This window comes from Rhagoletis pomonella, unplaced genomic scaffold (genome assembly GCF_013731165.1).
Source record: "Rhagoletis pomonella isolate Grant_MI unplaced genomic scaffold, Rhpom_1.0 Rhpom_scaffold_00009, whole genome shotgun sequence".
NCBI classification, from domain to species: Eukaryota; Metazoa; Arthropoda; class Insecta; order Diptera; family Tephritidae; genus Rhagoletis; species Rhagoletis pomonella.
Window position 1 is genome coordinate 36,012,261 of NW_023458563.1, and position 23,620 is coordinate 36,035,880.

Here is a 23,620-nt window from a genome sequence, read left to right on the forward strand (position 1 = left end):
AGCAGACGTAGGCACTAAGGCATCCAATCCCGGACCATTTTGTGAATCCCGGGATATCGGATATTTCGGGATATTATTACTATTAATTTAATTAGTCTTGCTTTAGTGCGAATACTAGAAATAAAATAAATTTGTGTTTTTAAGCAAAAAAATATAAATGCCTTTATTTTATATCAATTTAAAAAAGAAAGAAATTCATTGACATTGCAGTCACAGTAATTTTTATAAAAGTAAAAAATAAGTGATCATCTGTGGACTTACATATATTTATACATATACACATATGTGTATTAATATTATTGTGTCGTATTGTAAATACACTGGCTAAAATTCTTCTATGAAAAATCAATACTTATCATCAAAATACTTATATGCTATTAAGACAGTCTTATCTTTTACTATTAAGGTTTTCAATACATTATTTTCATTCTTTAAAAATGGTTTTATCCAAGTATAGGGTTTAGTTTAAAAAATATCATAGAAATATTAAAGCATCTAGCTTATCATCCGCAAGACTAGATCTTAGTTTATTGCAAACATATCCAGCCGTTGAGGAGCACCTTTCGGACTCCAAGCTAGTTGGAGAAACTGTTAGTAAACCATTTGTAAATTAGATCCTCGAGATCCACCTGATACAAAAAGATCTACTTCTTGTGAAACAATGTCGCTTAGTTTATGAATAAAAGAGTCCTGCGTTTTATCTGGGCTTACACATTTTGCAATAGCGTTTTGAAGTTTACTTTCTGAACATTCACTTTCATTTTCATCAAAACATGATAATCCGAAATTTTCGTCACCCGTAGGATCGTCAATAGACCTTGTACCAAATGTTTGCCAAAATTTTATTATTTGTTTTTTTTTTTATTGAGGAACTACTAAACTGACATAAGTCATTTAACTCTGAATTTATTTTTGGATTCGTCAAAAAGTTCAAAGTAGCGCAATAAATATTTCTTCGCTCTTTAATACGCCTTTTTAGAGCACTTAATAGCTCGTTGCTGAAAAAAAATTTGATTTCGAAACTTCCTGCAACATGAAAGTCATCGCCGCATCAGCTTTGCACAAGTTCATATCAGAACGGCACAAAGCTTCTACAGTCATTTGTACAGGCTTTAAAACATCTAAAATGCTTTTTATAATATAACTATCATTGTCAGATATGGGAGTTATTTTTAAATCGATGAGAGCTTTTTTAACGGAAGTTTCTAGTAATAAAAAACGATCGAGCATGCAGACCATACTATTCCAACACGTCTTGCAATCGACTATTAATTTCAGCTCTTTACCGTGATAATCTTTTACATGTTTGCAAAAGATCGTTTTTAGTGGGCGATTTTCTGAAAGTGTTTGATGTTATAGTTATCATTCATTTCCGAAAATTGAGTATTTTTACTTATTAAAAGCCTTTCAAATATTACGCCATCTTCGCCCTCATCATCATCACTATTCATGTTCGTTACATCCGTTGAAAAAACAGCTGACAATGGGTTTTTATATAAAACATCAATAAGCGCTAATTGTATTCCATGCGCGAAGCAAAGCTGTTGGGAAGGTGCAATTGTTTTTCCCACTTTTATCATAGTACTATCGCCATCTGTAGTTATGGAGACAATGTCTCCAGATAGTGATAAATTAAAAACAGCAAGCCTTTCTTTTAAAAATTCGGCACAAACACTTGCTGTTATAGAATTTTTTAGTCTGACAACAAGGCACATAAATACAGGTAGAAGCCAAAATGACGTTGCTCTCATGAGAACCAAACCTTTAAACTTCAACTTGTTTTTCATTTATTTCCTATATTTCGTTACGCTTTGAATGTCATATCGTTGTTTTTTTTTTTGAATGTTCGTTAATAACAAATTTTAATTAACATTTGAATTTTTGTAGTATTGTGCAGTTTATACTTAATGTATGTGTTAAAAATGCAACACCGTTTTTTATGTGGTGTTAAATATGAAGCAGATACCATTTAACGTGCCTCAATGTCCTTCGCGTAAAGAGCGTTGCGAAAGCAGCTGTGGGCCAGAGCTGCAGCGAAATGCCTTGCTGTGCGTTAAACATTTTAAAGCAGCAGATTTCATAAATGCACCGGGAGGTACAGGAAAGGCACGTTTGATGCCAAGTGCTGTTCCTATGACCCTTATGCCGGAAAGTCCCTCCAACAACACTGCAACTCATAAATTAAAAACATAAAACAACATACAAATTAACAAATTTTAAGTAAAGAAAAATAAATAAATAGAAACAAAACTTCAAATTTACTCAAAAACGTCAACCAGCGAAATGTAATTTTTTATTTTTCCTTACACACGCTCATTTTTATTTTTACTCTCCCGAAAACTTTGACTTTTGTAGGTTTGATGTCAATTTGGCTTCTACCTGTTTTTATTGTACCATGGTCTGACAAGACCGAGATTTAAATATTGGCTACTTCCACGAACAATAATATTTAAATACCTTTTGTTTGAAGTTGACGTCCACTCGTCAAATATCAAACTGAATTTTTCGTTATTACTTTTTAATTTCCTAATTTCATATGCGACGTTATCGCGACATTTTTTAAAAAAGGTCATCATAAGCTCCTTTATTGAGTCTGCAGATTTAGGAACATTGAAGTTTCGTGCTTCAAGACATTTTCTCAATTCCTTGGATTCTGTCAACTTTCTGAAAGGCAATCCATCACCGCAGTTAACCGTGCTACAACAGCCATAAGGCTCTCTTCGAACTTTGGAGAAAAATAGTTTGCTATCTTCTGAACTTTCGTTTTAGGTGCGACCTTGGTGTCCTCTTTAGATTTTCGCTGCGCTTTGATGTTGTGAACCTAAATAAATATAATTTTTACGTGCAAAAATTAATTGCGGTTAAACTGCTCGATTTTACTTACATTTAGATGAGTCCAAAGGCCTTTGGTGCAACCACCATTGGTTTTTATAATTTTGCTGCAAGTTTTGCACATTGCTGTGCTACCACTTTTAGCTGCAACCAGAAAATGAAACAGGCGGATTCTTTATCTTGCGCTTTTGTTGAGTGTGGAACGTAATCCACATTGTTCAAGTGGGCAAAAGCTATAATTTTAAAGAAATGTATCTTATTTTATTTAAAAGCAAACAATATAATCTGACTTACCCATATTGATGAAAATTTGTAGTTGCGCGCTAATTATAATGACAGGTCAAAGCAAAACAGAGAAGAATGACAGATGGTAACAATATAGTTGCTGTGATTATTTACACATGTAGGGTTGCAATTTCATAACATAGAATAATAGTAGGGTTACAATTATAATAGATTATTTGATTTTTTTAGGGTGCAATTTTATAATTCTTGTACGCCATTACAGTGTCTGAATTTCATTCTATTTCAATTTGGTCGTATATTAAATTATATCCCGGGATGTCGGGACTCAAAAAATGGCTCGGGACTCGGGAGATGCCTAAGTAGGCACAGCTGTTAGCGTTGAGTGAGCTGATATATCAGCCACTGGTAGCGAAGATGTGGTGTTAGCAGCAGAATCAACTGAAGTGCGAAAAGGAGATGCCAGATCCACACTTATCAGCTGGGTTTGAACATTGGCTTGAAGTTTTTCGAATGATGATTTATAGTTACATGTGTTACACATATTTTCACGAACAGATTTAATCTCAGCAGAAAGTGGACAACTCATCGTAATGCTTACTGTTGAGTAACACTCGAAATTCAGCAGGCAGAGATTCAGTTATTTTCCTCAGTTGAATATTGTCGTCTTGTAGGGATTTTTCAATAGCAACTACTCGGGCATTTTCAGCTCGAAGAGCGGCAATTTCGTTAAAGACAGACTGCATGGTTGAATTTTGATTGGTGTCAAAATCAACCTCCTTAAGCAAAGTATCCACATCAGATTGCGTCGAAGAGTTCGATTTCAGCGCCATTGGCATAAGAGTAGCAGGTAGATGCGCGCCGAATTGAATATTAGAAGGAGCAGAAATATTTACCAGTTCGTTAGCACAATTAGAAACAGCAATATTATCCGGAACTATGAGAGGCGGCGAGCGAAGAGATTCGCGCCGAGCGGCCAAACACAAATTACAAAAGAAAGGCTTGTTAGAATTTAGCAAAATCTCAGCATCAGTCGGTAAGATGTTGATACACTCAAGGTGAAAGGCATAACGATTGAATTTGAGATTAAACAAAGCACAGGTTTGCAAAAGTTAGGATCACTATCTCATTTCCATCAGACAAAAAATTTGCCAGCTTTTAAGAATGTATGCAAATGAAGAAAAAATTATATCCTTCCTCGCGACATTAACAAAAAGCAGCGTTTGCCAGACCCATCAAAAACACGTCCGCACCGTCCAGCTACTCAGCATATATTGGGCAAATTTGAAGGAAATTTCATGACGATTTTGAAAAAAATCAGAAATATAGGTTAGTAGGACCTTTTTTATGCCAAAATGGCCGAACTATCAATAAAAATACTAATTGGAACATATTTTTTCCGGAGTAAAACCAAAAAATTTGTATGACATATGCTGGGAAAATTTGAACGAAATTTCATAACCATTTTGAAAAAAAATTAAGAGATATAGGTTAATAGGACCTTTTTTATATCAAAATTGCCGCCAAAGTAAAACAAGGGTAAACAAATCTTGAAAGTTTGATTTTGTAATGCCCAGATTTCCGTAAGAACTAAAAAAAAACACCCTCAAAATATTTTTTTTAAGCTGATACAATTAAGTAGCTAAAAAGCTCTATAGGGGTTCTTCATTAGGGTTTTTCGTTTAGGCGTGAGAATTTTTTTCTTGAACTACTGTCGATCACCTTCTCCACAGGATTCCATTTTAGATCCCACCTCCCATATAATTTTTTGTTCGTCTAGACCTCGCCTATCACCTCTCAAAAGAAATGTACTTATCAGTAGGACACTCTGGATAGACTGAGTATTTTTTGGGGTAGTTCGACTCCCCTTTACACTATTTGGAACAAGTTCTCCATAGTCATGTTGAAGCCAATGTTTTTCTTAGCACGCATGCCAAATTTAAAGTTGACATATCTTGAAGCAAATTTCATAAAGCTCCTCTTGCAATACATACATATATCAATTAAGTTGAAAAAACATGCTTTTGGGCAAAAAATGGGCAAGATTCTATTTTTTAAGTTGTTCTTTGAGTACGTAGGCTCATCCTGTATGCTTTGTTATAGTTGAACTACGCCGAACTTGTAAGTTATAGTCTATGAAAAATTCAAGATTTTTAAAATTTGTCTTACTTTTTATAATAATAACAGATTGGCGCTTAAACACAAGAATGATAGAACACAAGATTGTGCCAATGAGAGAGGATTTTTGAGCGTAATTTTTGCGTGACGTCATCTTGGTGCAATTGCGAGAAAGAAATGCCAAAATGCATATAAAAATATGTAAACAATGCAGAAAAATGTGTTAATTTTAATATTACATGGCCCAATTTTGCAGGAATCAATAAATATACAAAGATTGATTAATTAGGAACACGTAGCAATAATTTTGGACATGTAGCCCTTTAGGTAAGTACGATTGTTAGCACATGAAAAAATGGATGTGTTAAGAGTGTTTGCAATTTCATGTAGACCAAAAGGAAGGTGTGCAGCAAAGTGAATTTTTGGCTTCGCCATTGTAAAAAGCCATGCAGAGTGCATATTTATATTTGTGGACTGTAGCCAACCGCCATAAACTCCACAGCTTTATATAACTTTATATAAATGCAAATTGTTACCTGCAGTTGCAACGGCAGTTTCACTCTGCATGATCCTACTGCCACTCAAAAAGCACATGATTCAATTTCTGGTCCCAGAAACATCAAAAAAAGCTTTTTCAAATAGCGGTCGCCTTCGGCTGACAATGTAAACCTTCGAGTGTAATTCTGCCATAAAAAAACTTCTTCGGAGGTGGAGTAAAAGTGTAGATCTCTCCGTTTGTGTCATAACATCAAGAAGCACAACACGAATTGGAGGAGAGGCTGAGTTAAACACATAGAAAACATTTAACATTAATTTATTGGAACCAAATTTGATGTACTGTTCCATCCCCAAATAACCTAGGATATAATTTTAAAACTATTTCGGGATTTCCCTTACAAAGCCTTGAATGTTCAAAAAACTCTAAACTTTTATTGAGAGGTCAAGATTTGTATGAAATGAAAAATCGGTTTGTTATATAAAAATCCGATCTATTCGATATGCGAAAAATCAAGATTTATAAAAACGCCTCTAGATATTCAAAAAACCGGTGGTAACCGGTTTGGAAAACCGGAGTCAATCACTTTAGCAAATACCCCTTTGTTCATTATAAATATTCCTGTGCAAACCTAAAGCAGGGATTATGATTGAAGATGAAAATAGAAAATTAGATTGTTAAAAAAAACATTTTTAAAAATGTTTCGTTTGCGGGTGGTTTTTTTTTAACGGAAATTTACCCCGATTCTAACGAATGTCACGCAAACGCTCCGATCTGCACTGGTATTATGGAAAAAAAGGGAGACGAACTTAGAGTTGAGCTGAAAAGCAAACTGGGAGTATTCTTGCACACAGCTGGCAGCTTTCCCAGCAGGGCAGATACTTGAAGTATACACTCGATTATACGGACCCTGAAAAAATAATGTTTGTGGAAGTAGTCCGTATTGAGGTACAATTGAGCAATAATTAGTCCCTGACTCATAAATGATATGTAGATACGCACTTGAGCAACAAAATCTTCATGCGGCGTTTGGCATAGTAAAAGCTTGAGCTCCACGAATATCAGCTAGCGACATTTTTTAAAAAGCGCATAGTCGCTTTTCTTATCCGTTGAGGTCAGGGAAGCCAACTCGTGGGGAATTCCCCGATTTGCGGGGAATTTCAGTTTGCGTGGGGAATGGGCCGTTTTTGTGGGGAATTTCAGCACGTTCAATTCTAGTATAATAAATTTTCAAATGGTTAAAAACAACCGTTGATTTTTTAGAATTTTTTTTGTCGCATTTGCTTATATATAACGAATAAACATAATTTAATTTTATATGGAAAAAAACCGCAACAACTTCGGCGAAAAAATCCTAAAACGAAAATTTTTAACCACCTGAAACTTGCACTTCATTATTCTAGAATTGAGTGGGCTACAAAACTGCATACTCAAAATCTTTCTAGAAAATCCAATTAAAAAGCTCGAAATTTTTATGAAATTTTGTTGAACTTTTTCTCAAATATTGCACAAAGTTTGAAACTTGGATTTATACGGTTTTTGTTAAAGAATGAACTATATTTTTATAAAAAATAGCTCAAATTAAAAAAATAAAATAAATAATAATAATTGGTGCTACTAAAAGTTTTTCGAACACAGCGTGTATGCAAATATTACATAAATATTTTGTATTCTTTATTTGTTAACTAACTTTATAAAAGTTAGGTTTGGCTTAACAATACATAGGTGAATTACGTTTAAAAATAAAATAAGCAGAAAGACCAGTAATTACTATATACTAAATACATACATTTCTTATTTTTTTTGTATGTAAGGAGATATGGGTGGGGAATTTGACGAAATTTCGAGCAAAATCGGGGAATTATATTGTCTAAATCGGGGAATTCTCAGAAATGAGTTGGCTACCCTGGTTGAGGTATAAATGGGAACAATTAATTGCTCTCACAAACGCGAGCATTTCATTCCATATATATAGAGATCAAAGGTGGTAGCAGTCTAGTGATCCCGAGTGATCCCGGTCTAGTGGCATCTATTTCAGGGTATGTATGTACATATACACATACATATAAGCGTTTATAGTAAACGAATACATTTGCGAACACATTCATGTGAACACATGACAGATCTAGCTAGAATCGGCATGTGCGGACTTTTACACAATTCCTTTCACGAAAATGTAAGAAGAAGCAGCATAGTGGTGCAATTTTTGAAAACTTCAGCCTTCTCCAGTACACACATATGTAGTATAAAGTGCTTATCATAACTTTACGACACTCGCTTATTGACAAGATATTACTATTTGTTATTTACAAAAAAATCCACAAACTTTCGTAAAAATTTCGAGCTTTGTAATTAGATTAGACTTACCGTTGATTTTTGGCAATTTTTCTTTTTAGAAAGTAATGCTCATTTTTTCCATATAAAAAATCGTCAAGCGTACTTTGTATGGAAGAAACTGAGTGGCATCGTCAACAAGAAAAAATCCCAAAAATATTATTTGAATACTGCATAAACTTGGGCTTATTCGGTTGTATAAGAATGAACCATACTTTTTTTAATTATTTAAATAAAAAAATAAAATAAAATAAATATTCAAATCTTCTCAATATGTGAGTGTCGTATAGTTATGGTAAGCACTATATATGTATATTGGAGGTACACTTGTGTGTATATGTGTACGAGTACGAACATGTTGGGAACAAATCGGTCGGGCAGTGTTTAAATATTTAAACTTGGACTTGCGCGTCCACCAACACCTTATTTCTTTGAAAGCAACACGTTTATATGTAAATATGTACTTCCTCTCCTTAGTAAATACTCTTTTGCATTTTGTCAAATGCGCCTGTCTGGGAGCATCGCATATACTCCCTTCTCATTTTTCCACTCTCCACTCCGATGCATACGTACATCTTTCGTATTTGGGGAAATCTTCGATAATTTTTTGGCTTCGGCGTGTTGCGAATCGACCAAGAAAAATGGAGGCGTTGGAATTTTCACTTGGCGACCGATAGATGTGACATAGATAGAAGCGTGCGATATCCAATATTTCAGTGTTTAATTCGCTTGCTCTTCTATCGGAAGACCAACAACCAATGACGAATCCAACCAAGTTTAACACGAGAACTCCTATATACCGCCGACGTGGTCATCGTTTTAATACGCACCTTCAGTGTTCTCGTTCTCGAATAACCAAATAAAAATCCATTTTAGTGGCTTTAAAGGAAAAATTGTTTGAAGAAGCATGAAAGCCCTGTCGGTATAAAAAAATCATCAAAAAATATTTAAAGCAAGTGCGCTCAATGTTTGCAAATACAAATTTCGAATTGCGAAAAGTGTGGTTAACAAAAATATATGTAGAACCAAAGAAAAAACTGTTTTAAAATATACGTATACATACATATGTATTTACCTACGTACTATTTATTCGTACAGGTACCAAGAAACGTGCATGTAGTTATTTGGATATTCAAGTCGTACTTTTCAAAATAGTTTAAAAAAAATTTAAATACAAAAGCACCAGAATGCGTAAGTGAACACCGACGCATTGAATCGAAATACAAGTGAACATTTATACGAACAAGGAAAGGTAAAGTTAATTTAATTCGTTTATTTAAGTGTAAAATGGCTCATTCATTTGGAGGAAAATAAATGCGAAAATTTTCGAAATTTTTTTTAAATGTATTATAACATTGGAATGCAATGTGCAAAGTATGTAATGCTATAACAGAGGGATATCAAAACGCCAATGAATTTAAATGGATAGCGCAGTTGCCAAAAAAGAGGCAGAAAATAAATAATAAGGGGTGGATGACAGAAAGGCAAGATTTTATAATGAGCAGCCAAATCGAAGGGGTCGCTGTTTGGGCTAGTATGTATTATAGAACCGTAATAGTAAGTTGCCAGATTTATAATTTGTTTGCTATGGTGCTGTCGAGAAATTCAAATAAAATAATAGACGATAAAAAAACAGATCGTATATGTGTATTTTAAACAAATTAGTATGCGTGTATGTACATAGTATGTATCATGTGTATAGTTCAGTGAGAACGGAAGGAGTGCATTCATATGTAGCAACATAATAAAAAAGAGCATATGCAAAACAGCCATTCGAAAACAAGCAATAACAAGTGTTTATTTTTCGTTTAAAAACTTCGACAATACATAAAAATTCAACTAACAAGTGTTTCGATTCATTAATTTCTACATTATTCTCAAACTTATTCAATGCTATACAAAAAGTTGAACCGTTTAAACGTTAAAGGCTGCAGAAAAGTTAGACATACATACATACATATGTACCTAGGTATCTTTTTTGAGTTTTATTTGACAATTTAGATGGTTTGTTATATTTAATGAATTATATGTATGTATGTATATATGTAGAATGCATGCGCAAAGCACACATTACCAAAAGGCACATATGTACATATGTACAGGTTATGTTGTACATGCAACAGTTGTTGGCTGACTATTGATTTTTTTGATTTGTCATCCCGACAACTTTGGGTACTGCTGTGGAGCAACTGGGAAAATCCGTGGGTGTGCACCATCTATAATTTTCATTACGAGTAAGGCTTGTCCAAGAAGACTACTTAGCTATGTGGACTATGTCAACGCTAATATGTAGAAAAAAATCTATGCATTCGCACATGTGTTTGGTAGTCAACATTTATACATATATATATTTATATTTAATTTCAACACAAAAAAAGCTCAGGAACTGTCGCCCAGCCAAACTGTCGGGAAAAATTACTGTATGTCAAAAAATCTTCCTATACTTCAAATTTTCACCGATTTCGATCATTATTGTTCTTAAATATTCGTTATTAATTTTACTTTGCGGTATTGGTGGAAATGTTCAACTCTACAGCTCGCTTAAGCCAAAATTTAAAATGCGCGCTAAAGAAAGATATATGAAGAAAAATGTCCTTTATAACTCGTCGAAACCGCTACTTTTTTAACATTTTCTTTTACACATGTATAAATAACTTTAAAAAAATACTTACTTATATGAACGCGGAAAGATGTCCCAGGGAATCGTGTGCTCTTGTTTGAGACGAGTAACGAGCAATCCTGAATTGTTTATCATCATATTTCAAAGTCCTTGGAAAATCCTTGAAATTTGGACACTTATGTACTCAGCTTCACCGGGAAAGTATAAATGAGTCTCTAGAACACTTTCTTTGGCTTATGTTTGTAAATTACTTAGAACTTTGTAGGAAAATTGTTATTGAAAACAAATAGAGAAGCATAGAATTGTTTGTCATATTTTTCGCAAATAGGTATATTATTTTATAGCTGCGGGGCTTTTACCAAATTAAAAGCCATACGTGTAACTTAAAACGAAGGGCACTTCTCTTAAAACTGCTTTCTGAGATATTAGCGCTTTAAGATTTTGATGTGTGTTAACTTTTATGTTGTTGTTGTATATAAAAAAGGTTTTGAGAGTTATTATTACTCATATATTCTCATTCCAATTTTTATATTTGCAAAATCTGTTTTCCATATTATTGTTCAAAAACGGCGAACAAAGTCAGTTGTTTCCCATTTTGCATAAAACAAAGAAGTTGAAGAAATGCAAATTTTATTTCAATACAATAGCGATGGCATTTAGAGCCATATCTGAGGAACTTTTGATTTTGGTGATTATGTATAGTTTCGTAGGTATACGGTCAAAATCGTATATCTGTTAGGTATTTTTCAGAAGAAAATCTATTAAACTAGAGGTACCCGGCCACGCATTGCTGTTGCGCAGTCTAATGAAAGGGAAATATGAAAATCTGAGTACTTATATGATTTTCTTTGCATTATAAATCTATCCACTTTTCATTAACTTTCAGTCACTCTCGAATGTAATTCGGACAAACCAATACGACCATTATCATTTGCGGCCGCTCGCCGGTCATCAGTGTGGATTCATGTGAGGTAGCTCAACATTCATTTGGTTGACATCGCCGACCTATGTGAGGGGGTCTACTCCACGATTGAGATAAATAGAGATTGCGCCCATCGCGCTACCGCTAATCCTCTCTTTGTGAATTTGACAGAAATGAGCTGTGTGGGTGAAGCCATCTTGTTGCAATTGTTGATTGAGGAAAACCAAATAACGATTTAACTGGGTATGGTTTAGTTATTTGCGCAATGATTTCGGGCTATTGTGTCCGAATGTCCCGACCCAAAAAATTTAACACACACTTGTAGTCAAGGATCTACACGTTATTGAAAAACTAATTTTTTAATAAATTCGGTCTGAAAAATGCACTTTTTTGTGAATTTCGAAGTGAGCTCTACGCAAACATACTGTGGATGGCGTAGCCAGAGTTATATGCACAATAAATGTTGAATAGCTTTGGCAATAGAAAGGCGTTCTGCACAAAAATACTGTTTATCGAGTTTACATTTCCGGTGTCAAAATGCTAATTTTCATTTCTCAATGGTTCCCCAGGAGTATGTGGAAGCTTGCGAGGGATCGGGTGTGACCTTTTAAAAAGTGTGAACGGTGCTCTTTCTAGTGGGTCAGATATCAAAACCCACACCCCCTCCGTCCACTAACCCAAAAACAGTGGGCAAATAACTTAACATTTCCAATTTAACTATTTGCGCGTTAATATTTCTGCGTAGTTTTACACAATTATTTAAATATTAAAGTGCTCTTACCCGATATGTATTTGCATCTGCAAATGTGGGCTTTTCGATACATATGCAAATGCATCTGTCTTTCAAATTCACACTCTTTATTTATGTAAGTATTTAAAAATACTTTCTTTGAAAACGAAATGAACCAAGCCCAGATGATTCTATAGTCTGCAGCGTCTGTTCACCAGTAGGTGCGGCTGCAAGCGGGTGTCTGTCTTTGAGCAAGCGGCTCGCTATATAAGCGTGTATTCGGTTGCGGAACCACCCCCGGCCCAGCAATGGGTTGTGCGCTGGGTTTGGGACCCGCCACGTAAAATCAAGCTCCAATGAAAAAGAAAAACAAAGCCTCGGATGAGAACCCCCCTTTTGATGACGACCACGGCAAACGTTTAAGGGACTGCGATTTGAGGGCATGCACCTGGAATATCCGGACCCTTAATGGGGAAGGTGCCTCTGCCCGGCTGGTTGGTGTCCTCGTAAGGACAAAAGCTGACATCACACAATGGGACTTCAGCGGCCAAAAGAAGTAAAAACGGGTTAGCGAATTCTGAAAAAGTAATTACGCAGATACATAAGCAAATATCCAGCTTACCCAAACCAAAAAGAATTTTTGATAAAAATGCATATTTGCAATCATGACATGAGCTTAAAGTAGGAAAAATGCGAAAAAATTAATTTGTAAGAAAACATTTTGTTTTTGTCGCAAGTAATTTAAATTAATTTTTCCACTTGATATAAAAAGCCAATCTGAACGATGAGGAGTTTTTGAATATATCTGTGGTCAAGTACAAAATGTATTCAACAAAGTGTGATTGAATTTGACATTGCTCTCAGAAGAACCATCCTATAAAGTCAAATTGAAAAAATTTAGTATGAATTTTGAATCAATTGTTTATATTTTTTAGCATAATAGTACCTTTAAAGAGAGCCTACCTGAGTTGTCAATCACACCTTGTTTAATACACCTTGATCAAACATTGCTTTAACTTTTTATAAATCTTTTGAAATTTATGAAATAGTTTACTTTGAAATTCTAAATAATTTTGTGAGTATAAAATTTTTTGAGTGCTTAATTTAAAAGGGGATATTTAAAAGGACCTAGGAAGCGAGGTAAATTATACTTAGGGCAAGTAAACATTAAATATGCGTGTTATATAACTGCGACCAACTTCTATTCTTCCTTTTATAGACACACCTCCTGTAAAATTTATTGAATTTTTATTGTACAGCTGAAGGAAAAGACTAGTGTGTACATAAAATAAATAATATGCAATTTAAAATGGAAATTGAAGAAGATGTAGATATTAATGACTCGCCAATCTATTAATCACATTCAACATTCAGCCAAAAATAGACGGTTCTCTGGACCAGATCCGTTTTCGATGCCAAGAGTCCTGCTGGCCTTAGCTCAGCTTTTGTTGTATAAAATTGAAAGTTTCAGTGTAAATACACATCGTGAACATAATTTAGTAGGTGTTGTAAACGTTTTCGTTTTGTCATTTTTAAAATGAAGAAATAGGAACTTTTTGGAAATAAAATAAATGTGCCTGTTATTTTCTCCAAAATTCATAAAATTTAGTACTTGGAGCCAAAAAAGTTGTGTTGAAGAAGGACACTGTAATAATAAATTCATTATTATCTTCCAAGTTGGGAAATTCTGGCTTAAACGAGCAGGGCACACCGAATTTCATCAAAAAATATGTATTTTTAAATTTGCGCCTGTTTTTCTAGAATTGCTGGACGATAATGTAAGCCGAGATTTTTGCTTTTCTCATTAAAACCAGCATATGCTCTGAATTTCATCAAAATCGAATAACATTTTCTATTTACGCCCACAAAAGCTGTGGGCGTGGTAGCGCGTTGCATTTTGCCATTTTCCACATTTCTTCACTCCTAAGTGCCGAAAAGCGCATATACGAAAGTTCAGCGAATTTCTAGTATGGTTACTATTTTTGCCGCAGCTTATATGGGGACGTCCCACAGTGCATCACCGCCATTCAAGAAATGTGTTGGACGGGGCAAGGCAAAAAATTTAAAGGAGCGCGAATTCGGTGTTGGATTTGTGGTGGGAGAGAGACTCCGTCGACGAGTACTGTCGTTCACCACGTTGGACGAGCGTCTAGCCACAATCCGCATAAAAGAGAGATTCTTCAACATCTCGCTAATCTGCGTCTATGCCCCGGCGGAAGGGAAGGACGAGGCGTTCAAAGATCTTTTCTAAGTGCGCAAGGAGCTCTTATACGAGCGCTGCCCCCACCATGGTATCAAAATCGTGCTTGGCGACTTCACAAACGGACTGATGCTGATCCACTTCGCCGGAGCCAAAAATATGGTAGTATGCAGTACTAGGTTCAAGCATAAAAGGATCCATCAAGCTACGTGGCTGTCTCAAGATCGAAAAACGAGAAATCAAATCGATCATGTTGTGATAGACGGAAGGCACGCTTCCAGTGTTTTGGACGTACATACATTCCGAGGTCCAAACATCGACTCGGACCACTATCCTGTTGCAGCCAAGATACGCACCCGCCTCTTTGCAGCAAAAAATGTGCGCCCAAAAGTGCAAGGAAAGCTTAACGTCGAAAAGCTGCTATCACAACAGACAGCCAATGCATTCGCTACTCAACTCTCACACCTGCTCTCAGAGAGCACTCTGCAATAAACCGACATATGCGAGCAGTGGAACCACATTTCTAGCTCATTAAGTACCACCGCCGAAGAAGTCGTCAGATTTCAGCGAGCCCGAAAGAACAACTGGTACGATGAGGAGTGTCAGGAAGCTGCAGAAAAAAAAGATGCCGCCTACAGGGCCACGCTGCGATCGGGCGCAACGCGCGCTATGTGGGACCGCTATAGGTATCTGAAGAGGGAAGCGAGACGCATTCGCCGCAATAAGAAGAGAGGCCGAAATACGTGAGTACGAAGAGCTTGAAATGCTGGCCGACACGAAGAACGCCCGAAAATTTTACAAGAGAGTTAGGCGACTTACGGAAGGTTTCAAGACCAGGGCGTACTCCTGTAAGAACAACAATGACGACATAGTTACTGATGTTCAGAACGTACCTAAATTATGGAGGGAGCACTTTTCCACCCTACTGAATGGTAGCACAGTCGATGATGACGGAGTCGATGTTCCTCCGCCTGACTATGCCGAGGTACGAATAGCAATAACGCGGCTGAAAACCAACAAAGCTGCTGTAGCTGACAGTCTGCCAGCTGAGCTATTCAAGTACGGCGGCGAGGAGCTGATGAGGTGCATGCATCAGCTCGTATGCAGAATATGGTCAGATGAACGGATGCCCGACGACTGGAATTTAAGTGTGCTCTGCATAATCCAAAAGAAAGGCGACCGCGCCATTCGCGCCAACTACCGCGGGATCAGCCTTCTAAGCATAGGTTACAAGGTCTTATCGAGCATATTGTGTGAAAGGTTGAAGCCCACCGTCAACGAACTGATTGGGCCTTATCAGTGTGGCTTCAGACCTGGCAAATCCACCACAGCCAGTGTATTCACATTACGCCAAATCTTGGAAAAGACTCGCGATAAAAGCATCGACACTCACCACCTATTTGTCGACTACAAAGCCGCTTTCGATAGCACTAAAAGGAGTTGCCTATACGCCGCGATGTCTGAATTTGGCATCCCCTCGAAACTGATTAGGCTGTGTAAAATGACGATGAGCAACACCACGAGCTCTGTCAGAATTGGGAAAGACCTCTCCAAGCTGTTTCCTACCAAACGGGGTTTCAGACAGGGTGACTCGCTTTCATGCGATTTCTTTAATCTGATGTTGGAGAAGATGATAAGAGCTGCAAAACTGAACCGCTCAGGAAAACTTTTCTACAAGAGCGTGCAATTGCTGGCGTAGCCGATGACATCGACATCATCGGTACCAAGAACCGCGAAATCTGTTCTGCCTTTTCCAAGTTGGATAAAGAAGCAAAACGAAGAGTCTGGCGGTCAACGAGGATAAGACGAAGTATCTCCTGTTATCAAACAAACAGTCAGCGCATTCGTACATAACTCAAGCAACGACTGTTGCCAGAGTGCCAGACGACCTGGTCAATTTGTGAATACCCCTTATGTTTTAACCAATAATTATGCCTCTTTGTAAAGAACGGAGGCTATTGGAAAAGGCATTGAAATGCCAATGAAAATAACAGAATGATTCCCGATACATTATTTCGCTGCATTCTAAATGTACCTAAAATGGTGTGGTTGTATCGAATATACGATTTAATGGCGTAGCCATATCAAAATTTAACAATCTGTAATGAAATTCATTGTCAATACTTTACCATACATCTCCGTAGAGCAAAAAGTCTATTTAGCTTGCTAAATAGAGCGCAGAGTTGTCGTAGACTTTTCGATTTAGCTGCGTTGGGCTGTGTACATGGCGAAAAAGTCTCGCTAAATAAATCTCACTTAGACTTTGTAGGTGAGTCTCTCGTAGAGCTCTATGTTTACACGTCTCCAGCGAAATTTTTGTCTAAATCTCGCGTTTTTTCTCTAACGTGTACACTTAGCTTTAGGTTTTAAAACATATTACTACAGTAGCAATAGTTATATTTCATGTACATAATACACTCTGTCTAGATCATACATAAGTTATTTTTACGTGTATTATAGTGTGTCAAGACCATAAGCGGTATGTTTAATAGTTTTTAAGCAGTTTGTTAAAAACAAGAGAAAAGACGCTTGAATAAAACTGCAGATCGAATATACCTCATCACCGAAGCGGACGTCTTTATATTATTAGTTGCGTTCCCTAACTCGCAAGAAGTTGCAAGAATTTACAGGAATTTACCAGAAAGCGTTCCCGTACTCGGTTCTCTGGTAAAGTAATGGAAAAATGGGAGAGTAAAATCGATTCTCTCTTTGTCAGAAGTTGCAAGATTTTACCCGAAGAATTTTTGCTGGTAAAATCTGGTAAAGTGTCAAACCATCAGCTGTTCAAATGATTTAAAAGTTGAATAAGCAAAAAAAAAGGTCATCTGCATTTACACCTTAAATGTAGCGCATCGAAGAAATATAAAGTTTTGTAAGTATTTTTGTTAATTTTCTTGCGTATTTGCATATAATTTAGCAGATCGGCAAATGATTAAAAAACTGATATGTAAACAAAAAATTGCGCCCACGGTGTATTTGACAGTTTAACCAGTTTTTACCCGAAAAGCGTTCCCGTACTGTTTGGATTTTCTCTCTTTCTCTGAGCAATTTTGCTTTTTGACAGTTTTACAGGTTTTATCCATCAGATAGTAGTCTTCATCAGAAGTGGTCTTCGAATCCACATTTTATCATAAAAGTTGAGACTACAATTGAAGCAAAGTGAGACTACAATTAAAGTAAAGTTTAAAAATTAAAATAAAATGCAAGCAAACCGATCGACCCGGAAAGGTACTCCCTACTTCAGCTGAAGGAGTGGTGCAAAGTTATGGGAATTAGCGGAAGCGGCGATAAGGCTTCGCTGGCGGCAAGGCTCAACGAGCTGGCGGCGGAAGTTAGAGGACTTTGCCCAGGGGCGGATCCAGCGGGGGGTTATGGGGGTTAAAGTACGTGTCAATCAGTGGCGGACCCACGGAGGGTGTTTTAATACATAGACGCCATGTTATACATACATATGCGCCATGTTAAAACACACCGCGTACGTCCGCCATTGACTGACACGTAGTTTAACACCCAAAACCCCCCGCTGGATCCGCCACTGACTTTGTCCAGAACTCAGCAAAGACAACGGTGAGCAAAAAAAAGCAACAGAGTGAAAATTACGAGCAACGGGATGAAATAACGGAACTGGACGATAGCGAAGTAGCGCACAACGTAGAGGCAGCGAAGCAAAGCGACAACGCAAGCGGTACAACGAGCGCACAAAATGACGACGCAGGCGCAATAACGGAAATGAGCGTCAGCAGAGGCGCAAGTCCAAAAGAGCTAGCATATGTGGGCAACAACGATGTAGTGTGTGAACAAAGTGGTGACGATGGTGCTATGTGCCTTGAAAGTAATGCCGGTAACCTAACGGAAAACAAAGAACTGGAGATTTTAAGAAAAGAAATCCAGTTGCGGAAACCAGAACACCAAATATGACGACAAATGAAGTTCCGTAATAGAGGAAATTATTCCGAAATACAACAGGGGCGATGATTTTGATCTGTGGCAGTCGCAGCTACAGCATTTTCGAAATAAAGAAATATGAGTACTTTAGTTAGTTGTCCACTGCAGGATTGCGGATTGTCGGGGATTGCCGGGATGTCGTGGGTTCAAATCCCACTGCCTGAAAACATTTTTTTTACACCTCTTTTTGTTCTCTTAAGTATTATTTTAATTTTTTTTATGCATTAATTACATTGCGTTGTTATGACCTTGACAATTAAAATTAAACTACAAAAAATTTGATTAACTTGAAACAATCATGTGATATAGCTTATACAAAAAATGTAATAAAATAAAATAAAATAAATTAATGTTTATATTAAAAAAATGATAATCGGTGCTTCTGCGTTTACTACTTCAATAGCAAAACAAAACCTAAAACCTTATTTTACCATTTCAAAATCACGTTCTGCTCATTTTAAAGTTAGAATTCTGCTTTTGGCATAAAATGCATTCTAAGTTGACTATGAAAGAGTTAAAATAATGATTACTCTTAAACACAATTTTAATAGTTAAAACTTTTTTTAACTTCTCTATGACTACGGGCCAATGTAAATATTTAAAGCTGATAACATTAACGAAGGTGTGATAGAAAATAAGAACGCACGTAATGTGAATATAGTTAACGATACATCTCAAAGTGAAGTCAATGAAAGTAACTAAATAAGTAAGGTCATATCACAGATTTTTGCGCTAGATGTACACGATGCGAATACGTTCGAGCATAAAATAGGCGAAGAAACTAGTTTTTGTGACAGAAAGAAATCACAAAGAAAATGTACAGCCACATAGAGCCGCAAACCCTAAGGTAAAAAAAGAAATAAAGCTGACATTGGAAAACAATAAGCCATTCAGTTGTACTCCGAGAAGACTAGCGTATAGTGAAAAGGCAGAAAAGTTGCAGAAAATAATTGACGAATACTTAGTTAAGGGATATATACAACCTAGTGAATCTAATTTTGTATCACCAATAGTATTAGTGAAAAAAAGACCGGTGAACTTCGAATGTGCGTAGATTACAGGAAATCGAATTAAATAACAGCCAAAGATAACTAGCCCATGCCCGTTATAGATGACCTGTTAGATAGATTAGTAAATAAGAAAGTGTTTACTAAATCGGATTTGAAAATTGGTTTACTTCCACGTGTTTGTTGGCAAGGACTCTGTAAAATATACTTCGTTCACGACGCCATTGGGGCAGTTTAGAGTTTTTAAGAATGCCATTTGGGCTAAGAAACGCACCGGCAACATTTCCAAAATTCATAAGCAAAGTTTTCTCGGGTGTGATTCGAAACCTTGAAGTAATCATATACCTTGACAACATTAGCGACAGAAACTATAGAAGAACATTTCACAATACTAAAGAAAGTTTTTCAGTTGTTAGTGTAAAATAGATTGGAATTGGGTTTGGATAAGTGCGAGTTTCTTCAGTCAAAAATTTCATATTTAAGGTACGTTATTACCAGCGAGGGCATAAGGGGTGCAATGGTATTTGGGGCGATATTGTTTCAAACGAAAAACGACACAAAGTTACACCCAGTATTTTATTTTTCTAAACGTAGCAATATTTTACGCGCTAACATTAGCAATAATTTACGCGCTAAAAAGATTCAGGGTTTACTTACAAGTCATTCTGTTTAAGGTAATCACAGATTGCAATTCTATGACACTAACCCTTAATAAAAAAGATATCAACCCTAGAATCGCCAGGTGGGCACTGGAGTTACAAGACTTTGACTACAATCTTGAGCACAGGGCGGGAAAGAGAATTCAACACGTAGACGCTCTGAGTAGGGTAAACAATGTTTTAATGATAAAGACAAATACTTTTGAGGAAAATTTACTTATCAGCCAAGGCAGTGACGAAAAAATTTAGAAAATTAAAGAAGAATTACAAAATACAGAAAGTTGTCTATAAAAAGAAGGAGGAAAACTTATTGTTTTTAGTACCAGAGTCTATGGAAGAGCATATGTGACCTGGTCTACGGAAAGGGGGCTTAGGTGTCAAAAAATCAATTTTCACTTTTTGGTTGATTCGGATGGAAGATGAGATGCTTTTTCACGTGGTGAAAAGCAGAAAATCCTAACTTGCTTAGAAGTGTACTAAAAATGTAGAAACAGAAACAGTAAACGTCACTTCTTCAGTGTTACTTTTTTAAATGTTCCACACTAGCAACTTACACGATGAACTATAATAATATTCCGACCAACAACAACACTTACTGGACCAACAACAACACTTACTGGACCAACAACATCACTTAATGGACCAACAACAACACTTACTGGACGTCCGGCGCGGAGAACAATTAACGAGATAATGAGAAACTGACGAAACGAGTTGCTTACTTTTAACAGCTTTTTCACAGAAAACTAGTTTTCGCACGTAAGCTCCCTTTTCCTAGACCAGGTCACATATACTGTACAAGTACCATGATGAAACTGGTCATATGGGCGCGGATAAAGTCACGGAAGTAATACGTAGGAGTTATTGATTTCTGAATATTAGAAACAAAAACCTTAGAGCATATAGCAAACTGTTTAAAATGCATACCATTTTCAACGAAAAGCGGAAAAAAAAAGTTCTGCTTAATACGATTCCCAAAGGGAACCAGCCTTTTGAGATGGTTCATATTGATCATAACGGACTTATTAACAGTAGTTCCATTCAATATAAAAAAATTGTTACGAATTGTTACTAGTACTTGCAAGTTTTTACTGGAAATGCATTCAATAACCTAAAATATGTGTAAGAGAGAGCGAATTCGAGAGCGTAACAACCCGAGAGAGCTGCAAATACTTGCAAGTAATAATTTTACTAGCAGGAATTTGCAGGAGTCAAAAAGTAAGGTTATGTTTCAAATTCAAATGTAAACAAACTGTTTAAGAGGACGATTTGATGAAACATAATTAGTGAAAAGAAAAATTTTTAATCTATTTTATATTTTTTTATTTTTATGACGATGGAAACTATTCCCAATTAAAAAGAAAATTGCGCGCCAAAACTTAACCGTCAGAAAGTGTCAAAATGGCGTAAGTTGCAAGTTTTTACTATTTGCTCTCTATTTTTCTTTTAAGCTCTCGCTGCAAGTACTTACTGGAAAAGCTATTGAATGAACCTAGTAATGATACAAAGTACCGACACGTCTTAGTTATAATAGATGCATCCACGAACTTTGTCCGTCTTTATCCAGCCAAAACAACTGCATCAAGGGAAGTAAAACTTATAGTATCAGATAGAGGGACATGTTTTTGGGAAAGAAATAATATACAGCACATAAAGATTGCTACTAACTCCCCCCCAAGCGAATGGACAAGTCGAAATTGTAAATAAAACCTTAGGACCGATGATGGCTAAAATTATATACATATTTACAAAAAGGTATAAGCTGGGATAAAGTTTTGGATTCAGTAGAATACGCCATTAACAACACAATGCATAAATAAGTCCATAAGAGGGCAACCAAGTATAGTGCTGTTAGGTGTTAGTCAGAAGGGAAAAGTTATAGATAGCCTTAAAGAAAACGTTTTAGAGTTAAGGCAGCCAACAAAGATTAGAAATATAGAACAGATAAAAGAAAAAGCGGAAAAAGAAGTTCAAAGGAAAGCTCAAGAATACAATAAGAAGCATGCAGAGAAGAACTGCTTATAAGTTTAGGTAAGCCGACTACGTAATGATGGGCAACGTAAATACTCAGTCGGGTGTGTAGAGTAAGCTAGTTCCCAAATTTAAAGGGTCGTATGTTTAATAGTTTTTAAGCAGTTTGTCAAAAATAAGAGAAAAGACGCTTGAATAAAACGCCACATCGAATATACCGCAACAAAGAAGTGGACGTCTTAATATTTTTCTGTGCAAACCATTCTGCTACACTACGACCAGAGCTGTAAAACTGTGAAATCATATGAAATTAAAAATGATAAATTTTATGTTATGTTTTCATTGAATTTTTCCTTGTTGGGGAATGTGGCTTATAATTTTCCAATTCTACATTCACTCAAAGTAGATACGATTACACACATTAACATATTCAAAGAAAGATTGAAAAAATTGAATGATGAAACATTAACTTTTAACACTGAATAAGCATTCAGATAAATGCAGCTTTTGCTATGTGTGCACACATTCATTCAGTACCAATCAATCGATGTAAATATTCTAAACACACAAAACCCACTGAAAAATACGCAAGTTGAATTTTATTAAACAGATTTCAAAATTTCAACACGAAAAATAGTTTATTGAGCGTTATCATTAATTTGTTTGTTTTAAATTTGTACAAGTATTTATAAAAAATAAAAATAATAATTGGAGAAATATTTTTAGTGACAAGAATGTCTTATGAAAAATGTAAATTATTAACGATTTTAACATCTCTGTTTCGAAAATTGTCAGCTTTTTAAATAAGTATTACCAATGTACCAATGAAGGGTATGTGCAGAAATTATTACATATGCACCTATATATCTACGTTAAAATAAGTAAACAAATTTAAGCGCGTCTGCTTCTAACTTTAGACATATACATTTTATTATTTAGTTATAAAAATTCTTAATACAAGTTTCTTCGTACTTTTTTCTTCGCTATCGGGTCAAGCAGTTAATAAAGATTCTAAAACCTGATTTGTGGGTTTGTGGTGGTTTCTACCAATTACAATAAGTCACAAATTATCAACTTTTCCCAAAACAAAAAAAAAAATAACAACATTCGTTGGGCTCTATTTTCATCTGTTTTCTTGTTAACTTCAAAACTACATGTATTAATAAAAAAAATTAAATATTGTCCGCTGTAACCTATTTCGGAAATTATTTATTTATGAGAATTTGCAATTTCAAGAAATCACTTCCTTCCAATTTTGGGAATCAAACGGAACCCCACACACGCAAAAATCGTAGAGAAAAGGAAGTAAGTAGCGCTAAATACCAAGCAACCGTTATTCGAACAAAATTATAATACACTTTTGCACAAGTGCGCTGGGAGTATAATTATTTCTTAAAACATTATTGTAAATTAGTGAGCAAACCCCTTTTTATTTTAGTGTTGTAGAATCGAAAAAAATGTGGTAGATTTGAATAAGATGTGGTAGATTTTCCAATTCATATTTTTATTGGGTATACATATCGCACACCGTCGTCAAAAGAGG

General features: G+C 35.8%; 1 long non-coding RNA gene across 1 annotated transcript; it reads right to left on the bottom strand.

Annotated features, from left to right (window-relative positions):
- Positions 1 to 2,574: 2,574 nt before the first annotated feature.
- LOC118745908 lies at positions 2,575 to 3,218 on the bottom strand. The gene is made up of 3 exons (XR_004993735.1): positions 3,127 to 3,218; positions 2,885 to 3,065; positions 2,575 to 2,821 (listed from the first exon to the last, which is right to left on the bottom strand). It is a non-coding gene; the product is annotated as an uncharacterized LOC118745908 (long non-coding RNA).
- Positions 3,219 to 23,620: the final 20,402 nt, after the last annotated feature.